Genomic DNA, 22,221 nt, shown 5'->3' on the forward strand with positions numbered 1-22,221 from the left:
TTAGGGAAAACGGGATATTCTTAATTCATTCCAATTGGACATTTAATGTAGAAAACATAGCGGGTTTTAAAATGTAAGTACTACACCTAAACAAAACAGTTATTTTTAGAGATACACTTAATTGAAAAGTTCTTTTTAAAAACTATACCCACAATAATTTCAACAAGAATACACATAGAGAATAATATACTTCAGCTTGTGTGACCAGTACGATAAATAAAAGTAATGCTTAACTATATTACACATAAGGATCGTAATCGTTTGCCTTTAACTTTAAAACTTTACATATTGCGGGGGTGGAAGTGCGGTCGATGTGGTCTGCCTTTTTTATTTACAATTCAACTGGAAATTACTGGAAATTAATAGAAAAATTCAAACGCATTCAACTGGTATATGAATAAAAGCTGGTGGAGCTCGAATTTTATTCGGTCACTGAGTATTGGACTCTCTAAAAATATATATTTTTTTATCGCTGACATACCTACTCTTATTTGCGTCTACAGATCTATTAAAGTATTAAATACTCTATGTTTAGACGAGTTTATTAGCTATTTACCACAGTTATTAGGTATTAATTTTTATTGAAACATAAATTGCGATGATTTCTTTATAGAGATTGATTGCTTTAACGGTGAAGGGAAACTTGAATGCTTGAGAGTTCTGCGTATGGAGTCTACCAATCCGCACATGGCCAGCGTGGTGTACTACGGCCTTAGATTAGAGGAGACCTATGCCATGTTTTAAGCCCGCAATGGGTTGAAGATGATTATTAATAAATCAATAGATATTTGTATTATAAAAATTAAGCTTAATTTGCTATAGACCGCGAAAAGCAGGTGAATCTGTATGGTGTAATTTATAACGCACCCCATTATTAACCCTCTACGCACGTTTCGCTCCGAAACCGGTGCATCCCCAGGAGATGTTGACTTTACAATGAATAATTGACTCAACAATTTTCATTTACCGCGGACTATAGCAAATTAAAGTTAATTTTCATAATATATCATGGATTTCCGCAAAGTAACGCCTGCTTCTATTGAATAAAGCGTGTAAAATAGATGTTTGCTTTTTTTAAAATAGGAGGGTCTAGGAGGTTTCTTTTACGGTCGTTTTTTTATCTTATTTAGTTACCTCAGCTCTCCTTCCATCAATGGAAAATTCAAAAACGGGAAAAAATATAGCTACCATCCTTGTAAATCACTTTGCGTACTTTCATATTTGTATTTTCAAGATGAATATATTGTATTACGTACAATGAAGCCGGTTTAATATTTTCTTTCTAAATTGTATTATGATAAACGTTAATTTTTTATCATCACTTTTCTTGGTATAGTATTGCAGGTATTCAGTTTTAAATTTTACTTTGTTATTTTATTAGCTTTTAGATTATTTTAATTAAGCATGCTGTGGTCATTTCTAGAAGGGTTCAATCTCCTGTCTTTCTCTTTTATTTATGTTATTCTCATGATAACGTCGTTGATTGTTACCAGTTTAATGACCGAATAAAAAAAATCAGTGGTTAATAATCAGTTAGCATTGTTGTAGGTTATTAAATCAGGTTCTTCAATTTTTCAGATTTTCATTTCGGTAAACACCTTGTGCGTTTCCGACAAAAACAGATGTTCCTTTGTTTCTGTTAGAAATCTTCAGCTTATCAGATTGGTAAGGCTCAGCGGACCGGAAATGATTGTCAGGTTGTTAGCTAATGCAGTGCCCTCATTATAAGATACTAGTTGTTCCCCGCGTTTACTATCGTTTTGTACAATACCGTGGGAACCGTTTGCTTTCTCGGGATAAAAAGAAGCCTAAGCCTTGAAAGAGCAGAGACTTGAGACTCTATACCAGAGGTCAAGTTGATTCGTTTAGTGGGGGCGTACATTCGAATTTATAATAATAATAAGGAAGTACCTAAGTAAGGGAAACTTCGTGATATCTTTAGGTCCAAAATCCCTCAATGCCTGAAGACCCAAGGCTTCGCACAGTGCGTGTTGATAAGAAGGCTTAGAGTCACTTGGAGGCGATAGAGAGAGCTATGTTGGGAATATCTGATACGTGATCATATCAGAAATGAGGAGATCCGTAGAAGAACTAGAGTTACCGATACATCTCAGCGAGTCGCAAAGTTGAAGTGGAATGTAGGGGCACATAGCTCGGAGAACTGATGAATTGCACAGGTATTCACAGCGCTGAACGCTCCTTAACGAGGTAGACAGATGACATCAAATAATTCGCTGCTTCTCAGGCCTCTCATAGGAGAGATGGTTCTAAAGCATAGACTCACCATGGCGCTCCAACGCAGGTTGATGGGCACAAACGACTATTATCTCAAAGTCAGTGATAATAACCGTAACCGACGGCTTAGCGTGATCTCCGAGAGAGGGGAGTTGACACAACCAATTTCCTTACCTCGTGCTGGTAGTGAAAATTCTTCAACAGAAAATACACAACATCGAACGATTATTGGCCTGACCTAGGAGTCGAGCCCAGGACCTGATGATCTAACTTACCACTAGACCCTCGAGCAGTAGTTACATTTTCAATCGAAGCTAATCTAGCACGCGCGATCTATCAGTTTTTTCTGGAGCAGTTTCCCAATGGGTACGTTCTAATAATAATATTCTATGGACAAATCAATTTAACAAATCGACTTGTTTTACGGTACCGTGTGAACTGGCAGTCCATTCTTTGCCACATGAAATTGAGACCGTTTAAGAAAAAAACACTTCTATAAACTGCAACACGTTAACGCGCGCAGAATTATTCATTTCCATTCTTAAGGTTCCGTATACGTAGTGTGCAAAAGGGACCCTATTTTCTAATAAACCTCCATTCCCTGTCAGTCCGTATGTCCGTTCGTCCGTCTTTCTGTCAGCAGGCTGTATGACTTGACCCTCCTTTTGAAGAACTCGCTCCCGAAGTGCTATTGTGGGTTTGCTTGTCGGTAGGGTCAAGTTTAGGATTCATAGTTACTGAATTTTCTTTAGTCTGGTCTGGTGGCTATAACCTAACCGACAAATGCGTGTTGTTTAGAGATAGCGTTCCGGTATGATGCGCATGCCAACCGATTAGATGGCATACTTTTATAGTCTTAGAGTGCATAATCGCTCCTCAAGAGCTAACTTGAAAAAAACTTATCTTGGGTTGGAATGGCGAAAATAACAGAACTAGCCACTTTACTGGCTTGTAAACAAAAAAGGGATATTGGTAAAGAATCATAAAGAAAATGATGGAGACAAATTCGATGCTGGCGATTATACAAAAATAATAAATCTGATATTTGAAAAAAGAGTTAACGAGTTTATAGGTGATCCTCGAGCGGGCAGTTACCTTAGCCAAAGAATTAGTTTGGCCATTCAAAGGGCTGCCAGCATCTTAGGCACTATGCGTCGCTGATGGTTTTTTTTTTTTAAATTTATTTATTTAATATCAAATTGAAAATACATCTATTTGTTTGATTCGTACTCGTAAGTACTCATAGTCAAGTACCTTTAATTATAATACGCATAAAGGTTTCGTCACATAAGACAGCTCTGAGGATCAACCTGCGTAGTAGACTTTTCCACAATTACGTGAAAATGATTGCGATTATATTATTATTTCTTAGTTTATGAATATTTATTGAGTGTAATAAACGTGAAACTTACGTATTACAATAAAATAATAGGCTAAACATAACATTCTTATGTAATTTAATAAATCTGCTACTATACTTACTAGACTATATTACATAGTAATTCCGTTAGAGGTCTTTGTCTATGACGCCACTCACTGCGAAATTTTAATGTGTGGAATGGTGATAGCCTAATGGTGAGGGTTTCGGCCTCCTTTTTGGAAGTTCAAAGTTCAATCTTCGATACGCACCTCGATAGCTTTTCGGACTTTTATTTTTTATAATAAATTAAAACTTCAATTGCTTTAACGGAGAAGGAACATACCGAGAGTAAACCTGCATGCCTGAAAGTTCGCAAAGCTTAGCGAAGTCTAGGAATCTTGAACACGTACTTGGCTAACGTGGTAAACAAGGGCGTAGAGGCGTAGGGCCCTTCTCATTCAGAGAGCAGACCCGCGTCCTGTATTGGGCTGGTACCTAATCGAGATGTTGAATAACCAAAGTTGTTCTGCGTTAATTATATTGTAAGGTTTACTTAAGTTTTTGTCATAATCATTGTTTTCATTTAACTATTGGGTACAGTTTTTTTATAGGAGAGAGAGATTGAGATGTCTCCCATATTGTTTCAGTGGGTTTTGGCTATTGTCGGATGAAACTAACAATCATAGAAACCGACAGCCTAACGTGATCTGCGAGGGTGGGCTATAACACCATCTTCGTAGCTCTGGTGTGTTACTCAGTGACCCGACCAGGGCTTTGAACTGGGGGCCTCGAGATGCTAGCGCCCAGTCCAACTAAGTTTTTGTAAGTAAAAAATAAAAAATATATTATTAACAAGCTTTCTTTACAGAAGCTGAAATATTCTCACTGAAGTACCGTATCGAGGGATTAAATAAATTTGCAAACACATTAGCAGAAAAAACTTTTTAAATTTCAAAAGTTCCTGAGCAGAAAGCCTGCGATCGAGAAATTACCTACTGGCTACTGAATCCATTTTTAATCAGATGTAATTAGGTCAAAGTAGTTAAAGTACAATTATTTCCCTCCATCCAACGACCGGTTATTCGTTTTTAACTTCTTTTACCCTATTATTTATTTTTATTATATTATTCCTACATTCTTTATGTGGTAAGTAGTTAAAACTGCTGCTAGGTATCTTTATTTTCAACCGACTTAAAAAAGGAGGAGGTTCTCAATTCGACTGTATGTTTCTGTGTTACTCGATTTCTTGGCAAATTATAGACCGATTTTGTTAATTTTTTTTTTGTTTGGTACGGTATACCTCAGAGATGGTTCGATCTCCTCAATTTTGTGAAGATTTATTGAATCGAGAAATCCAAGGAACTTTTTAGATGCTATAGGAATACCTATATTAATTTGAGTGTTTTTAAAGGAACTTTTGTATCTTTGTTCGAAAAGCACCATATAGTCAAGTGGACTTGATGATTAAAACCATGGGTGGCTACTGGAAATATACAATAATTAGTATAACATTGGTTGCGCTTCGACTATGGTATAGGTACGGCTGCTACTATCACAATAAAAAGCTGATGGTGAAGAGCTGGGAGAACTCCTCAACCATTAACACCCTGGCCCCGAGAAAAGCGATATCTTGTAAAGGGGACCAAATGTCAAATGCTCATAGCATAGCATAGAACTGACTTTGTCATTAAACTATAAAGCAAGAAATAAATATTTTCTACAACATTTTTAGGTTTGTGCCAAGTAAAATGTAGAAAATGCCTGGTTACTTTCCTCTTTAGGTACCATAAAAACGTAAACTGTATAAAAAGTATATGTATACTTAGTAATTTTATATATTTTACCAGGCACCCACTTAAAAATGTTGCAGAAAATATTTATTACTTGCCTTTTAGTTGTTTAACAGCATCGGTTTCTTATTGTCAATTTACCTTACAAGTTAGCCTTGACTTTGACTTCAATTTTATTTATTTATAATTTGTTTAAAGTATTTATTTGCAGACCACTTCACGGTAAGGAATATATATGACGAATAGAGATGAACACAAAGACTGGAGTAGAATACAAAAGGCAGCCTTATCGCTTAGAAGCGATCTCTGCCAGGCCTTTTAGTAAGTAATGATGCATTCTAAGATTGATTATCAATATTAAACTGCTTTGCGGCACTAACTAGCGAAAATTCAGATATTATTAAATACCTAATAGCCCCTGACGGGGATTGAACCTGGCACCTGCCACTTATAAGAATACTGCGCTCACTATTTCAACAGAGACGTTGACATAAAATTAAGCCGAATGCTTCCAAGTAACCATGTCATTATGTTGTAGGTACTCACTAGTGTTGTAAAAATTAAAACAACAGGCTTCTTGCTACCCAAGTATATATGCCATTGCAGATTTAATTAACCATTGCTTACAAAACCACCATTTGTTGTAATCTCACAGTTATTGCGTGTGGCAACATGGAATGGTCCATTCGGTACAGATATAAATTTCGCAAGAGCGTCTTTACATTTTCCGATATTTGTATCCGACGTTCATTTCAGATGTGAACGCTGTGCTTTTTAGTTGGAAGTCCCGGGTTCAATAACCGGCACTTTGGGAATTTATGATTTCTAAATGTTCACTGCATTGTTGGCTCCGTGCCGCGAAACGTTCCGCAGGGTGATTGCATGTCTTACAACAGGTTTACTAATAATCTTACAATATTTGCTGTCAAACGTCATTTTTTTTTGTATAAAAGTGACTTTAACAGCAATGATCGCAAGTTTTACGCCTGATATATGTAATCACCGATTACATATCTAACCACAGATTAGGCTTAGGTATAGGTTTTGTATAACTGACATATCCCTAACAAGTTAGCTTTCATCACTCACCATCAGGCAAAATTGCAGTCAAGGGCTAACTTGTAGTGGAATAAAAAATGGAGGAACCAGAAAAATGTTCTATTAGGATGTGCATGGTGTTATATTAGCGGAATTTAACCGATTGCATTTCTTTACATCTTAGGCAAAATAGCCGTAAAAAGTGTTTTGTTGCGTAAAATAGCGTAGCATTGATCTACAAAGCGCTCGAAATGTTCTCGAAAAATATATCATTACCACAAATACTACTTATAACAGCCAAGCAAACACAAAACAGTGTATACAATTTGGCGGCCTTATTCCTACACACCGACCTTATGCCGTAAGAACATTTTGAGCGTTTTGTAAATGACAAACCATGAAAGCTTTTCTAAATGAGTATTCAAGAAAACACCATTGTTCATATCATACGGTGTATTGTCCTTCATATTGTCTTCGGAAAAAATGTAATTAATTCAAACTAATACAGATTCCTTTAGAATTTAGTACAACCTTTATAGTTGCCATATGTGACATATGTGATCAGGTAGGTAGGTTAAGTATTATCGCACGTAAGTGTGATCTAAAATATCGCTATTAAAAAAAAGAAGACGACTTTGGCTTTACTCGCACCGGCTATAGAAAATAAATATGACAACATACACTTCAACTAATATATCTTGGAAAACAAAGTTTTGTGCTTCTGGAGCTTCTGGAAGTGTATCTTAACTTATAATTATAGCGAGTGTAAAGCGAACATTCGATATCGTTTCCGTTACACCGAAAGGTATAAAAGATATCGATACGAACTTCGATATCGGATTCAGATCGCAGCATGTAAAAGAGCTTTTTCACCTTTATAATTTTGCATTTGTCTGTTCAAGCCACTAGGTGAGAAGTTTTTAACTGAGTGACAGTGTTAAAAGATTAGTTTACTGTACTTTATTAATTAAAATGTCGTTGAAAGGTTTTGTTGTTTTTATGGTTGTGTGTGTTTGCATAAAATTGTCTTTACAAGGTGAGTAATGATTGTTTTTATTTTGTTGTTACGGGCCAGTGAACGCTTGTGATATTGACCGATTGTAGCGAGGTCTCCGATTTTACTTGTGTTAGGAATCGACTCTTCGTACTGCCACGCTATAATTTTTAATCATCTATCGCAACTCTGCTGGATCTAAGGCCTCTTCAGCCGCGAGGATTCTCACATAATCACCAAGCTGGGGTGACGGGTTTGCGATCGCAGTAGACGGTAGTAGTTGCACAGAGAATGCTGCTGCACTTTCTAAGTTATATTTCCTTAGAATCGAGTACGACACCCCCGCGAAGAGGTTGGGTACTCTGATATGTCCTCATATATCATCTTCATGTTTAATACTCGACTAATATGCTTAGAATTAGACTAAGTACATAATCCAATTAAATTCAAGTAAACTTCCAAATAATAATAATAATCTCTTTATTTCAGGCAAAGCCCATAGTAATTCATTGATAATAACAATATTAGAAAAAAGAAAAATAAATAATTAACAATATAAAATATCGAATTAGACATAAAATTACAGTATATATTGATTAAAATGGCATGTCTTAAATATAAAATTAAAAAAATACAATGAATAATGATAATTATTAAATAAAAAAAATTAAATTAAAATAATGATAAATACTGCACAACTATCGACTAAACACCAACATTTTTGAACTAATTTTTAGTAACGTTGGACCGTTTATTTAGTTTTTATTTCCACTAGTAGCTCGTGAACGCTATTGCAACTTCGTGGTAAGTGGTGATGCAGTCTTAGTCGGTAATGGGTTAACCACTAAGGGCATGGCAGCGATATTTTACTGGAAGTACAATATCGCTGCCATGCACTGTAGCTACGGCCGAAGCCTCCGATCACGATATCCTTTCGTTTCGTCGTCGTTTGTTTGGCTTGCTTTACAAATCCTCATGATTTCCGGCTGAAAGACTAGATATGTTACTTCTGGATCAAATAGCTCTCTAATAGGTAAAATAACTATCTGAGGTAGTTTCAGAAGTTCCAGAGTTTCTCGATTACAAACGCACGAATATTTCCTAATTTTTTATTATATTAAATTATAATATATTGAAATAATAATCACTTGCTTCAACGGTGAAAGAAAACATGGTGAGGAAACCTACATGCCTGAGACTTGAGAGTTCTCCATAATGTTCTCAAAGTTGTGTGAAATCCGCCAGACCGCACTGGTGGGACTAGCGTGGTGGAATACAGCCTTAAACCCGGCGATAGTGGGCCGGTAATGAGTTGATGTGATGATGATATAGATATATTATTGATATATATAGATATATATTTGATCTTAGGTCAATATAATAACTTTTTCCGATGCCGTGACGTTAATTGTTCATTTCACCATCTTTACTTAGCAACACATACATTGCTTAGCACCCGTAATCAAATAATCGAATCAGAATCCGCGAAATACGTACGTATTATTGAGTACTTCTGGTAACCATCTTAGGTCTCTTTCCGAGAAACAATACACGAGTTGCTATATAAAATAACCTTTAATATTTTAAGAGTTCCCTCAATTTGAAAACATCCCATCAGCCAAATCTGACCTACTTACAATAATGGCAATGGAATTAGGATTTAAACAAAAAAAAAACGGTCCATCCGTATTCGAGTGAGCAAACAAAAAAGATCGCGTCGAACTGAGAACTTTAACTAAATGAGATAAGCAGGGGCTTTCATACAACTCATACAAGTGGGTAAAAGAGTCTAATTTTTTTCACGATTCTCAGCAATCCTGTTTAAATTCTTATGTAATAATTTGTACGTTTAAGTTCTGATTGAAAAACAGCAGCCATTAAAAACAAATAAGTCACTAGTATCAGTAAATTTTATTAGATAAAAATATACCCTTCTTTTAAAAATATTAATTTAAAGCTTGTTTTGAACAGTAATACATCAAATCAATGGTTTTGAACAAAATAATTTGACGCGAATTCATAAACGTAGTGTAGCTTTTATTTGGACGGATTTCAATGACAATGATCTATTTTAGGTTGCAATATTTTTTAAAATACGGTATAAGTAGGCAATACAAAATTTTAACACATTGTTCACCGGCCCTGTGGCGCAACGGATAACGCGTCTGACTACGGATCAGAAGATTCCAGGTTCGAATCCTGGCAGGGTCGCTATGTTAGTATCTTTTTATTTTTTATTTTAGATTCTATTTTGTTTTTCTTTTAAATAAATTAATACTTATAATTATTAATACTACCCGTAACTTCTAATATACCAATACAAACTTTCATCCGCTCTTATTATACATGGGGGTTGTAGCATGATAATAAACCTTGCACACTTATAAAAAGCTCGTGTTAGTGTTTGTGGCCGTAAAATTAAACTAATAATTGGATTATAAAATATATATTAACACGTATATTTCGTAGGTACGTGATTAGATCGCAACGTTATATTTCATACCTTTAGCTGTTTAGGGTGAATAGGCTGTCCTTATCCAGGTTTTTTTTCTACTTCCTTGACAAAAATTTGAAATGACATAAGAACGTTTGTATAACAGCTAGTATCCTTCTCTCTAAGCGCTGTGAATTTAAGCGGGAGGTTGCAGGTTCGATTCCCGGCAGAAGCAATTTGGAAATTTATGATTTCTGAACTCTCTCTGGTCTAGTGGGTAGTGTTGCCCAAATGCAAGAACAAGACGAGACTTAGCCAGTCTTGGTCTTGGTCTTGCGCCAATACACCTGGTCTTGGTCTTGGTTTTGGTCTTGCGCTCCCAGTCTTGGTCTTGGTCTTGGTCTTGCAGCAAGAGTCTTGCAAGTCTTGCAATTACCTATTAGTCTATTACTATTTATTAAAGTTTACTTTAAATCTTAGAAAAACGTATTAGAATTGGAACATTGTGAGCTTGAATTAACATAGCCATAGTAAAGATCAAGCAGATTAATAAATAACTGAAGATTTGATAAGAAATTCGAAAAATCAACTGACCTATATGTCGTTTTCCATGGAAGTAACTGTTTCTTAATAAACATTTATGATTTATAAGCTTACATTTGCTAAAACATGTAAAAAAACAAATTAATTACAATAACTTGACTGTATTTTAAAGAACAATACTTATCTGTCTAGAAAGAGATTGAACCCTCAACTTATAAGAAATTTAATAAAAGAGTTTTACGATTTATCATTTATTTGAATAAAAAATAAAATACAACACAAATCAACAGCTTTATCATTAGGTTATGATACTTTATATCAATTCTTTTGACCAAGAATTAATACAAAGTAACCATCTGGCTGACTCATCACTTAACCTATTTCTATGTTTTCTAATTACTAATGATGCTTTAGAAAATAACCTCTCAGCAGGTACTGAAGTTGCAGGTATTGAGAGAAAATCACGGGCCATTTTCGATAAAATCGGATACTCTGTCTCATGCGTCCTCCACCAATCTAAAATGTCTTCCGAGCTGGCAGTTCTTGGTTTTCTCAGGTACTCCTCCAACTCGTCTATCACTAAGCCTTGAAGACAAGATCCAGATGACGTCGAGGGACATTCATAGAGTTTATCAAAGTCTATTACGTCTTCATCTTCATCACATACTTTATTGTCTTTTTCTGGTAATTCCAGAGATTTGTTCAGTGAGTGTAGACTTTTATATTCTTCATAAAGTTCATTGAACTTGCGCAGACTTTCTGTTTTAAGTTGCTTCCCCCACATTGTCAGGTCAAAAGTCTGAGCCTTATGCCTTGGGTCTAAAATTAAAGAAGTACAATAAATCCAGTTGCTCTTCTTGTAATGTTTAAGCATTTTGTCTCGAGCTGCTTGGAAAGCTAGAATGAGCCTTTCATCCACTTTAGATCGATTAGGTTTCTCATCTAACTGTTTTACCATGGATTCAATTTTATCTAGCAAGAGATTAAATGATACAATGACTAGCGGTAACGTAACATATTTGTCTCCACCAAGTTTTGTACTTAAAAGTTTAAAGTTTATTAGAAATTTATGTAATTTTTCGAGTACCTGCCATTCATTAGCTGTGATTTGAAAATCATTCAATTCGGTGACAGAACTGCACAATATGTCAATGCCCGCTCTCACTTTTAAACCAAATCCAATCATATCATGTGTGGAATTCCATCTCGTTGGACAGTCAAGAATGGCATTTAGATTTGATGGCACGCCAGCTGCTTCACAAGCAGACTGAAACTTCTTCTTCACTATCTCACTTCTTTTTATTTTACTGGAAATACTGCGTAACTTTGTTACAGATGTACGCGAGTCAGCAATATTTGGTGCAGATTCTTCATCTTCCTCATCCTCAGTTTCGTCTGCATAGTCTTCGTACTGCTGATCTTGCGCGTTAGTGTCAGACTCACAGTGTAATGCTAAGGTCTTTAATAAATCTTGTACACCAAGGTTTAAAATGTGAGCAAAGCACCGGAAATGTTGATTGTCTGAATCAAAGTGTGGCGGCAGCTGTTTGCCCAGTTCATACATAAATTTGGTATTTGCAGTTGCGTTGTCGACCGTGATACCTTGTATTTTATCAATTATGCCATATTCCAATAAACATTCATGGAAAATCGTTGCAATATCTTCCCCAGTATGTCGACCGCGTGATGGTATAAAATCAAGAACTACAGATCGATACTTCCATTCGTTGTCTATATAATGAATAGTAACCCCGTAGTAACTCCTACCAGCAATTGACGTCCACCCATCAATGGTAAACGACATTTTAGATGATAATGGTTGAAGTCGTTCCTTGAGATTCAATTGGAGCTCTTCAAATCGCTCTTTGACTTTCCTTCTAAGTGTAGACCTTTTAGGAAACACCATATTAGGGCAAATACGTCGAAAATATACTTGTGTAGCTTCGTCATCGAAAAATGAGAAGGGAAGATATTTTTTCACCACCCAATCAACTGTAGCTGTCGTGATGTTGTCACTGCTGTTTTCCGACTGAAACAAAACAATAAATCTTGTGTTATTATTTAAAACATACTAGGTTTGAGCGTATAAGAGGAGGAGGTTTGTTGTTGTTAAATCGAGAAAATCGTTAAATTGATATTTGTTATATTAAGGTTGCACTGTACTGTAATTTACCAAAATAAAGTACTTAGTTGTTACTGGCCGATTAAATGAAAATATGGGTGTTTATAAAAAATATTTAAGACGATAATTACATACTTAATATGTCGCACCCCTAGATGAAAACACCACTAACTCAAAAATACTTACGTAAGTTAATGGCGTTTTTGAAAGTATCGCATGAATAGCTACGCGGAGTTAAAATTCTTTTAACTGTTAAAAAAATATTCTTACCTGTCCACTTCTTCCAGCGGTTACTAAAAAGCTTGTGATATCTCCACTTAATTTTGGTTTAACAGGAAGAAATATTTCTGATTCCTTTTTGTGGAAAGACATTAGATGTTTCCTTAAGCCTGAAGTGTTTCTGTTTTTCATTTTTATTTCAATCTTTTTATGTTGGCACAATTTACACAAGGCAGTTTGGGATGCATGAATTATTTCGAAAAACTCCTCAAATTTGCTTTTGGGTCTTTTAGATCTGTGACTCAAACTCTCGTTACTCGGACTAGAATAATTTGAATCTTCGTCACTCATATTAAATTGTACACGTGATACGTTTTTAGAAAACAACGAGAATTAGTAAAAACAATTATTAAGTTAGAATCGAAGCACAGCTCAATTGGAAATGACTGGAATTAAAATAATTCCTTCATTTATAGTACGTTTCCTTGCTTTTTACCGCGCCGCCTCGCCACGTGCCGGCTCTATGAAAAGGATGCCGCCGCAAATCGAACGATGCCGCGTGCGGCGTACAAACACACACTAAATATTACCTACTTGTACAGACGCGACCCGTGAATAAAATATATGTAAAGAATTAGTGCCAATCACTATTCTTTACATATAAGTGAATGTTTTGGCGTGCATCTATACTAATATTATAAAGCTGAAGAGTTCGTTTGTATGTTTGATGACAGAAGTTTTAAAATAAATAAATAAATCCTGAACGTCACTATACCTCCAAAGTTACTATTCCTCGTGGACGAAGTCGCGGGCACAGCTAGTAAATACTTACTCTCATCATCTCTCTCAGAGATATTCGAACACTTTTTTGCTATTTTTTCTTGTAAAAACTTAAGAAATATAATGACTAAATGTACAATAATAGTACCTAAGTAATTAGTTTAAAACCATATAAGTAATCAATATTATAATTACTTACTAGAATGAATTATTATGACATCTACTACCTATCCTCACCATTTTATCCTAATCATAATACTACTTGCGTGATCAGTATAATGTATTCATTTTCATTCTAAGCACTCTTATTTATTCTTTGGAACACCTGTAGGTACTCTTAAAATTCGAAATTATTTTGCATGAATAGTGTCAAATGTTATGATTTCGGCGCGGCGGCAACGATTGTTTTAGATTTCAAAAGAAGCCGCCGGCGCGTGTATCATAACCATGTACTTCCGAAAAGCGGCAAATTTCTTTGAGAAGTAAGTACAAAACCTTTTATGCCGCATTATCAAAGTGCCGATGGTTAAAACATAACTATGCATGCACTCAGTTTGATTTTAATAGATATTTTTTTATTCGCTATGTTTATGGTATTAGTCGTAATGCGCATAGGTCCAGTTTTTCATATTCTTTGATATAGTTTTTTGCGTCTCATAGAATTCCTAAGCGTACCTACCTACCTATACACCGAACTGTTACACCTAACTACTCCGTGAAATAGCGCTAAGTCCTAGCTGCAAGACGCAAGAGTCTTGCAGGCTATGTCTTGTTCTTGCTCAAGTCTTGCACGGTCAGTCTTGGTCTTGGTCTTGCTAAAAATACGCGGTCTTGTTCTTGGTCTTGGTCTTGCAAAAACGCAAGAACAAGACCAAGACTGCAAGACCAAGACTGAATTTGGGCAACACTACTGGTGGGGGGCCTCTACCGTGCCTAGTTACCGAGTACCGACAAAAACGTGCCGCTAAGCGATTTAGTGTTCCAGTGCGATGTCGCGTAGAAACCGATTAGGTGTAGGTATCACTACCATACTCCCTAACAGGAACTTCAGCATCATAACTTACCACCAGGTGAGTTTGCAGTCAAAGGCTAAATTGTAGTGGAATAAAAAAAAAATAAGTAGGTAGTATCGTATAACTTTCTAAAGGACTCGGACTATCGAATGCAAAAGGTTTTATCGAATTCGACTCGAGTAGTTCCAGAGATCAGCGCTTTGAAAAGTACCAAAAAACAAACTTCAGCATCATTATAAGTTTTAACTTTATAATAAAAATAAATTTTGCTTTCTGGTAAATAGCCACCAAATAACATGTTTGATATATATATTGTATTCTAAAGTTTCCAACTGAGTTAATTTCAACTCTATCGCCAAATACAATTACGTAATAAATAGATAAATAATAATTAAATATACTACAACAATACACACATCGCCATCTAGTCCCAAAGTAATCGTAGCTTGTGTTATGGGTACTAAGATAACTGATGAATATTTTTTATGAATAATATACATAAATACTTATAATATACTAGCTGTTGCCCGCGACTTCGTCTGCGTTTGATTTTGTTTTTAAAGCATTCAGTATCGCTAAGCCTTAAATTAGTATAGTAGTATTATATATATATATAACATGTGACTGTCAATTAATTATAGAAAAATAATTTGCAATAAAATAAAATTGCGACTATAATTAAAAATCTAAACTATCCTATCTCTTAAGTTGGAACAGACTGCTCACGGTGTGCCAATTTAATTTAAAATCGGTTAAGTAGTTTAGGAGTCCATCGCGGACAAACATCGTGACAAGAGATTTATATATATTAAGATAGATAAACACCCGGACACTGAAAAACATTCATGTTCATCATACAGATATTCTCCAGTTGTGGGAATCGAACCCACGGCCTTGGACTCATAAAGCAGGGTTGCTGCCCACTGCGCCAATCGGCCGTCAAAATGGTGTATGGTTTAATGTATGGTGTATAGTTTGATGGCAACTTGTCACAGTGGCTACACTACCTACATTTGGTGTCAACTAATATACAGTATAGCCCTGCTGGTAAATCCTACAGCAACCCTAGGTAAATTTTCAAAATAGTAAGATTTCGTGAGAGCGAGCTTACCATCCATAGCACTAATTTGCATAAAACACCTCCCCCAGCGGTAATACGAAATGCAGTGAGAGAATTTTCACACTTTCCACGAAAATATCTCATTCCCCTGGTGTATTTAGTGCAAAATATTTAAGAACGTAGGTACTTTAGGAATATTAAATGAGAAATATCATAAAATATTTTGATATAATATATATAAATGAAAATATATTTAAAGTGGACTGTAACAATTTTAATATTAGAAGTAAAAATAAACTTGTAGTGCAGTTTACTACGCTGCATAAAATTAGTAATTCATTTAAGGTTAATTGTATAACTTTTTATATCAAATTACCAGATGAAATCCTTGAGATGTCTCTCAATAAGTTCAAAGTTTATATAAAACGTAAGCTTATAGAAAAATCTTATTATAATATTATTCATTACATGTATGATAAAAAACTCGGGTATGAATTGCTCTTACTCCGTAGCTCAACATTAACTAGATTGTGAAATGGTGATAACAAAAAAAAACCTGGCTAAGTTTTTTGTGGGCTCTTCTAAGACCAGGGCGCGTTTGGACCCCCCTAGCTTTAGTTTTAAGCTAACGAATGCAGTTATCACCATCACTAACATTAGTGTAACATGTTAAATGTATGAACGCTTCATAAGCACCTGTTATAAGGTCTACATGAATAAAACATTTTTGAATTTGAATTGAAAACCCCATATTTTTATAAAAAGGCGGTTTATTAAATTTATTGAAAAGTTGATATCATCTGGTGGTAGTTTAAGATAATATGGCTGTAACTTGCTTGAGGTATGGCAGTTATAAATAAAATAAATACCTATTCAATTGATTCAGACAGTAGGTACGTGACCGAAGCGGTGATAGCCCGTGGGTAAGACTTCGACTTCACTTTCGAGGGGGCGAGTTCGAATCCTGGCAGGCACCTCTAACTTTTCTAAGTTATGTGCGTTTTTAGCAATTAAAATATCACTTGCTTCAACGGTGAAGGAAAGCATCGTTCATCTGTAGCTAAATAACAATTTTTAACTATGTTGGGTTGTTAGTAAAAAAAATACTTTAGTTAGAATAATACGAGGTTATGCCTTCATATTTTACGAGTATATGTCTACGAGTATGCAACCTATAGAGCCCTTACCGCTAACAAATGATTAACTATTTGACAGCCAATCATCTTTCTAATAGCATTAAGAATTAATTACATTAAACCCTTACTCGGTTTCTACGCGGCATCGTACTGAAACGCTAAATCCAGGCAAAAATATGATTTAACAGTACAGCCAAGAAATGAATAGCGAGTAAAAATAGAGCAGGGAGCAGATACAGGTTAAAAAGATTATAATTATTATATTTCATCACTCAACCCGACAAAGCAACCCGAAGTATGTGAAGCGGTGATAACCCAGTGGTTAGGACTTTGGCTTCACTTTCGGGGGTCCCAGTTCCATCGCAGCACGCACCTCAAACTTTTCTGACTTATGTGCGTTTTAAGTAATTAAAATATCATTTGCTTCAACGGTGAAGGAAACATCTTGAGGATACCTGCATGCCTGAGAGTTCTCCATAATGTTTTCAAAGGCGTGTGAAGTCTTCCAATCCGCACTGGCCCAGCTTGGTGGACTACGGCCTAAACCCTTCTAATTGTGGGAGGTCACCCGTGCCCTGTAATTGGTTGATGTGAAGACTATCAACTCGTTACCGGCACACGACGTTAATGGGTTGATAATGACGAATTGGGTCGTCTTAGAATGATTAGTATTACACGCGGGGCAAGAGCTGATTGGTCGGAAAACGTGAATAACTTCAAAAGAACTCTGTCACCGCGAAAGTAAGGCCGAAGTCTCGGTCCGAGTTCTAGTTTCGTCCTTCTAGGCTATAACCGCTTCTAATAAATCATTATTATTATACTTTAAACACAGTAGGATTTCCTGATTGTTCGCTTGGTTTAGAGGTATGTTCCACACTCCCGCACTGGGCTAGCGTGGTGGACTACGGCCTAAACTTCTCATTGTAGCAGGAGACCCGTGCTCTGTAGTGGGCCTGTAACGGATTGATAATTATGCTTACGCTTTATTAATCCTGTACATTACATAAGTGATAGCATGACGTGATTAAAATCGGTTAACCGCATTTGACGGCCGAATGGCGCAACGGGCAGCGACCCTGCTTTCCAAGTCTAAGGCCGTGGCTTCGATTCCCAGAACTGAAAAATGTTTGTGTGATGACCATTAATGTTTTTCAGTGTCTGGGTGTTTATTTGTATATTATAAGAATTTATTTTATTTAATACACACTGGAACACTTACATTAACATAAATTATATGCAAAAGGCGGCCTTATCACTAACAGTGATCTCTTCCAGGCTACCTTAACTATTGGAATAAGGCAATGAGAGACGGGAAATCGCAATAATATATATATATAAAATAAAATATATATATATAGACATACATATATATATACTATTCAAAATTTTTCACTAATCTAATTTTTTATGTATAATAATCATAAAAATATTTATCAGCCATCTTAGTACCCATAACACAAGCTACGCTTACCTTGGGGCTAGATGGCGATGTATGTATTGTCCTAGTATATTATTATTTCTAAGGCACTGGGTTGTACATGGTGAATTCCCTGGACTTTCGGGCTGGTACTAAATATTTCTACATAAACCATTGCATACCTAATAATTTTATACCCAAGAATACACACCCATGTGCATAATCAAACATGCAAACCACTAGATGCAATTTCGAAATATCATCCAATAGTAATTTATGCACTGCGGCCGGGTCTGAGGTTTGCGTCCATCGATAGAAAACATATATTATACATATTACTGCACATACTGCAGATACTAAAGCGAGAACTAGATGATTTTTGCAATGTAATAACTATAAATCTAAAATTGTGAAAATCTCCCACTCTGTCAGGCCTACAATTTGTGAAACATGTTAAAAAAAATGCAATAACTATTAATTTAAAATTGTAAAAATCCCCGACTCTGTCAGGCCTATTTGTGAAACATGTTAAAAGAAATTAAATCCGCCGTTTTGTGGCGGCGTTTAAAAGCAACATAACACTTGCCTAATCTATCTATGAATATGTATTCGAACATGAAATTATCTAATAAACATAAATACATTTGATAAATATCGGAAACAAAAAAAAACCAAATCAACATCGACCGTAGACATTGGGAGAGGCTTGCGGAAGGAAGAGATGAATGGCGCAAGAGCATTAAAGAGTCATGCCGTATTTATGACGTAGCTCGGTTTGGTGTTCTTGCTCAAAAAATTATAAGAAGTAATACCATGGGTTCTTTTGATTGCGCCAAAGGGTTCAACTGACATATTTGCGGCCGTAAATGTCTGTATTATTTGTGATGTAAAAATCAACTACATTTTAAGTGTTTAATTTATTGATATATTTTATGGACTTGTCCGAATGATTATTTAGGCCCGAACTTAAAGCCCACTTACAATGGACCTGTGACAGTATCAATCTTCAAACAATTCACTTTATCTTTGGTCAAATGTTGTGTCGCGGTCTTTAAAGTCCACCTTTATACCTCTTACAAAGCCTCAGAGATTGTATCTACAGAGGGGAGCAGTTCCTTTGTCTTGTAGGAAATCAAAGACCCTTGTCTTCAGGTGACCTCAATTTGCGAAATTGCCTTGCGCAATTAAGTTTGCTTGCGTGTTTAATATACGAGTTTGCGTGTCTCATGAAATGACAATTTATGTGTGGCTTAAGTAAGCTCTGGTCGAATATATACGACAATAGGTAAAACAGTCAACAGAAACACACAAGGTAAAGACACAGTACATTTTTTATTTAGATTGCCAACCTTCGTAAGGGTGCCGTCTCCCTAAGAAGAAAAAGTCAACAGAAGCAATTCTGCAGGTTTATTTCATTACTTCGACCGATGGACGTCCACTGCTGGACATAGGTAGTTTTGTAGGGAGTTCCAAATTTCACGGTCATGTGTCGCTTGCATCCAGTGCAGCGGTTTGCTGCGAGTTAGTTAATTGATTTCGACTGTTCACCTAGTGAGGGTTTTATCAACGCTGCGTTTACATTGCGGGGTTGAAATTCAAGCACCTTGGGTTCCAAATATTTATCGGTTCTTCAGCTTTCCAAATCGTAGCTTAAGATATCCCGGTAAATCTGGTAGCGTATCTCCTCATTTCTTCTCTCTCCTCTGTCATTTGATGACGTTGAGATACTCCTAACAATGATCTCTCCATCGCCCGTCGTCTGAGCTTTCATATTAGGCCCATTTAGTTAGCGGCTACCTACGTCTTGTTTAGGGATTACCCCGTTCTTGTTCCGCTAAGTACGACTGCCGTCATTAAACGGCAAATCGAAAAGCCCAATAAGTAGAGAGCATAATCTACAATCTCGTGATCTGTTATGTTTGTTTGTTGGTAGCGGCATGTAAACCAACGAGGCAGTTATGAGATTCGGAACCCTAAAAAAGCTAAAGAATAAAAAGTTTTTGTTAACTATTGGCAAGCAATATTGTCCAAATTGATTTTGTTTATCCAAAAAATACAGCGCTAAAAACCAAATCCAATATAGATAGACACGTTACGAAATAGTGGCATATTGGAACTTGTATATTTCATACCCGAGCGGTTCTTGATGAAGTAGGGCTGCCCGAAGTGCCAAAAAGTATCGATATACATATTGTTTTGATATTTCATAATTATCGTTTAAAACACCATGGATTAGGGAGTCTTAGTGCAAAAAAAATCTTGCGATTCATTGTTTTTTTAAGAAGTGGAAATGCAGCCAGAAATCTTGGCACCATTCTACTTATGACTTGCACAATAGTTAGATAAGAGATATTTTAACTTTTATTGTAACATTATTAATTTCAATAAAAATGTATTGACATTGAGTACGATTGTAAAAAAAAATTACGATATTACAATCGGGAAAATTAAAGTTAGTTAAGTAATAAAGAAAAGTAAAATAAAATAAATAAGGCATCGATATCGAGTTCAACATTTAAAAAAAAATATCGTTATACTGAAAAGTTAAAAAATTCGTGATACTTTACATTTTTTCGTGTTTTAGCATAACGTGAACTCAAAGGCGTAATATATTTTAAAACAGACAAATTACAGCTTACACTGAATAAGTGTTCCAATGTTATTTATTTGTTAGATCCATTATATATCGACTTAAACGTCGATATAGTTTCAACAAGCCTACGATGAAGTCTCCAGAGCATCGTGCGCGTTGAAGTGCAGTCACTTTCGTGCAGGTATAATACAAATTGACATACATTTTCCGCTGTATGGATTCGTTACTCATTGACCTTATATTGATATTTGTGTTAAGTATGAAATATTCCGCTAATGTTATTTAATCACACTTATATTATGACTGCAATGGTTTGTATTTAAGTGTGAATATTTTTTACTCCTCTGTTAATGGCTTAACTTCAGACACAAATTCACTGAAATTTGGAATGGAGATAACCTATAACCTAGAATATCACATAGGCTACTTGCACCACTGAAAAATCTTTTCTTCCCACTGCCCGGCTAGCATGGCCAGGAGACAATTATTACTCCGAGGAAAGGATACAAATTTATCTTCTCCCACTTCTTTATCAACCGTCAGAGTACTGACGCAGAAGTAGAAATAATATCGAAATAATATATGTGTAATAATAAACGGGGATAAACTTCTCTTATTCCGTGTTCCCAGGTTTTAGCAGTTGGAATCGTTAATTACAGCCCTTGTAAAGTTATAATCGGGAGGTATATGGGCTAGGACCAGCAGGAGACAAAAATTATACCCCATTTATTTCAACCATATATTTTCCCGGGATAAAATGTATCCCATGCTGGTATTAAAGTGGATATAAACAGTCGACTTACAAGAAATGGTCATAAATTAGTGACATCTGCATATCGTCTGCGAAAGGTGCAGAAGTAATTTGTGGGATTGAGTATACGCTTTTATTATATGATTCCTAAGGTAATTTTTGGACCTACCAATCCATAAGTTTAAAGAATGTGTTAAAACACATTTATTACAGCGAGGTTATTATACAATTGATGAGTTTCTTAATGACAAGGTTGCTTGGAAGCATCCGGCTCCGCTTTCATCTCTCACAAGATAGAAAAATGAATGTTAAAATATAAAATGTAAATTTTTGATGTTGGAAAAGAGCAACTGCTGAGTTTCTTGCCGGCTTCTTCTCGGTAGAATCTGCCTTCCGAACCGGTGGTAGAGTCACTACACACGGACAGACTTGACGTTTCAAAAGTGCTTGTATTAGGCCTACTTGAAATAAATGAATTTTGAATTTTGAATTTTTTTTGAATTTTGTATAAGGTACCCGCTGGATATAAAAATAACATTTGATACCTATGCACGGCTTCACAGGTTCAAGGTGTTTGGCAGATTCTGATGTCCTAGATACATATTAAATAGTACGTACGTTAAGCAGTAATAAGTCTGTAATTGTAGATATTTTTCTGCGTAAGCATTAGTAAGTAAAACATTTCTACTATAAGGATTTATTGAATTTATTAAGCGGGCCGGGTCGGATCAACGTT

General features: G+C 35.7%; 1 non-coding gene across 1 annotated transcript; it reads left to right on the top strand.

The window, feature by feature from the left end:
• The first annotated feature begins 9,555 nt into the window (after window positions 1-9,555).
• On the top strand, window positions 9,556-9,628 carry Trnar-acg. The gene has a single exon. It is a non-coding gene; the product is annotated as a tRNA-Arg (tRNA).
• Window positions 9,629-22,221: the final 12,593 nt, after the last annotated feature.

Source organism: Pararge aegeria, chromosome 22, assembly GCF_905163445.1.
Source record: "Pararge aegeria chromosome 22, ilParAegt1.1, whole genome shotgun sequence".
Classification (NCBI taxonomy): domain Eukaryota; kingdom Metazoa; phylum Arthropoda; class Insecta; order Lepidoptera; family Nymphalidae; genus Pararge; species Pararge aegeria.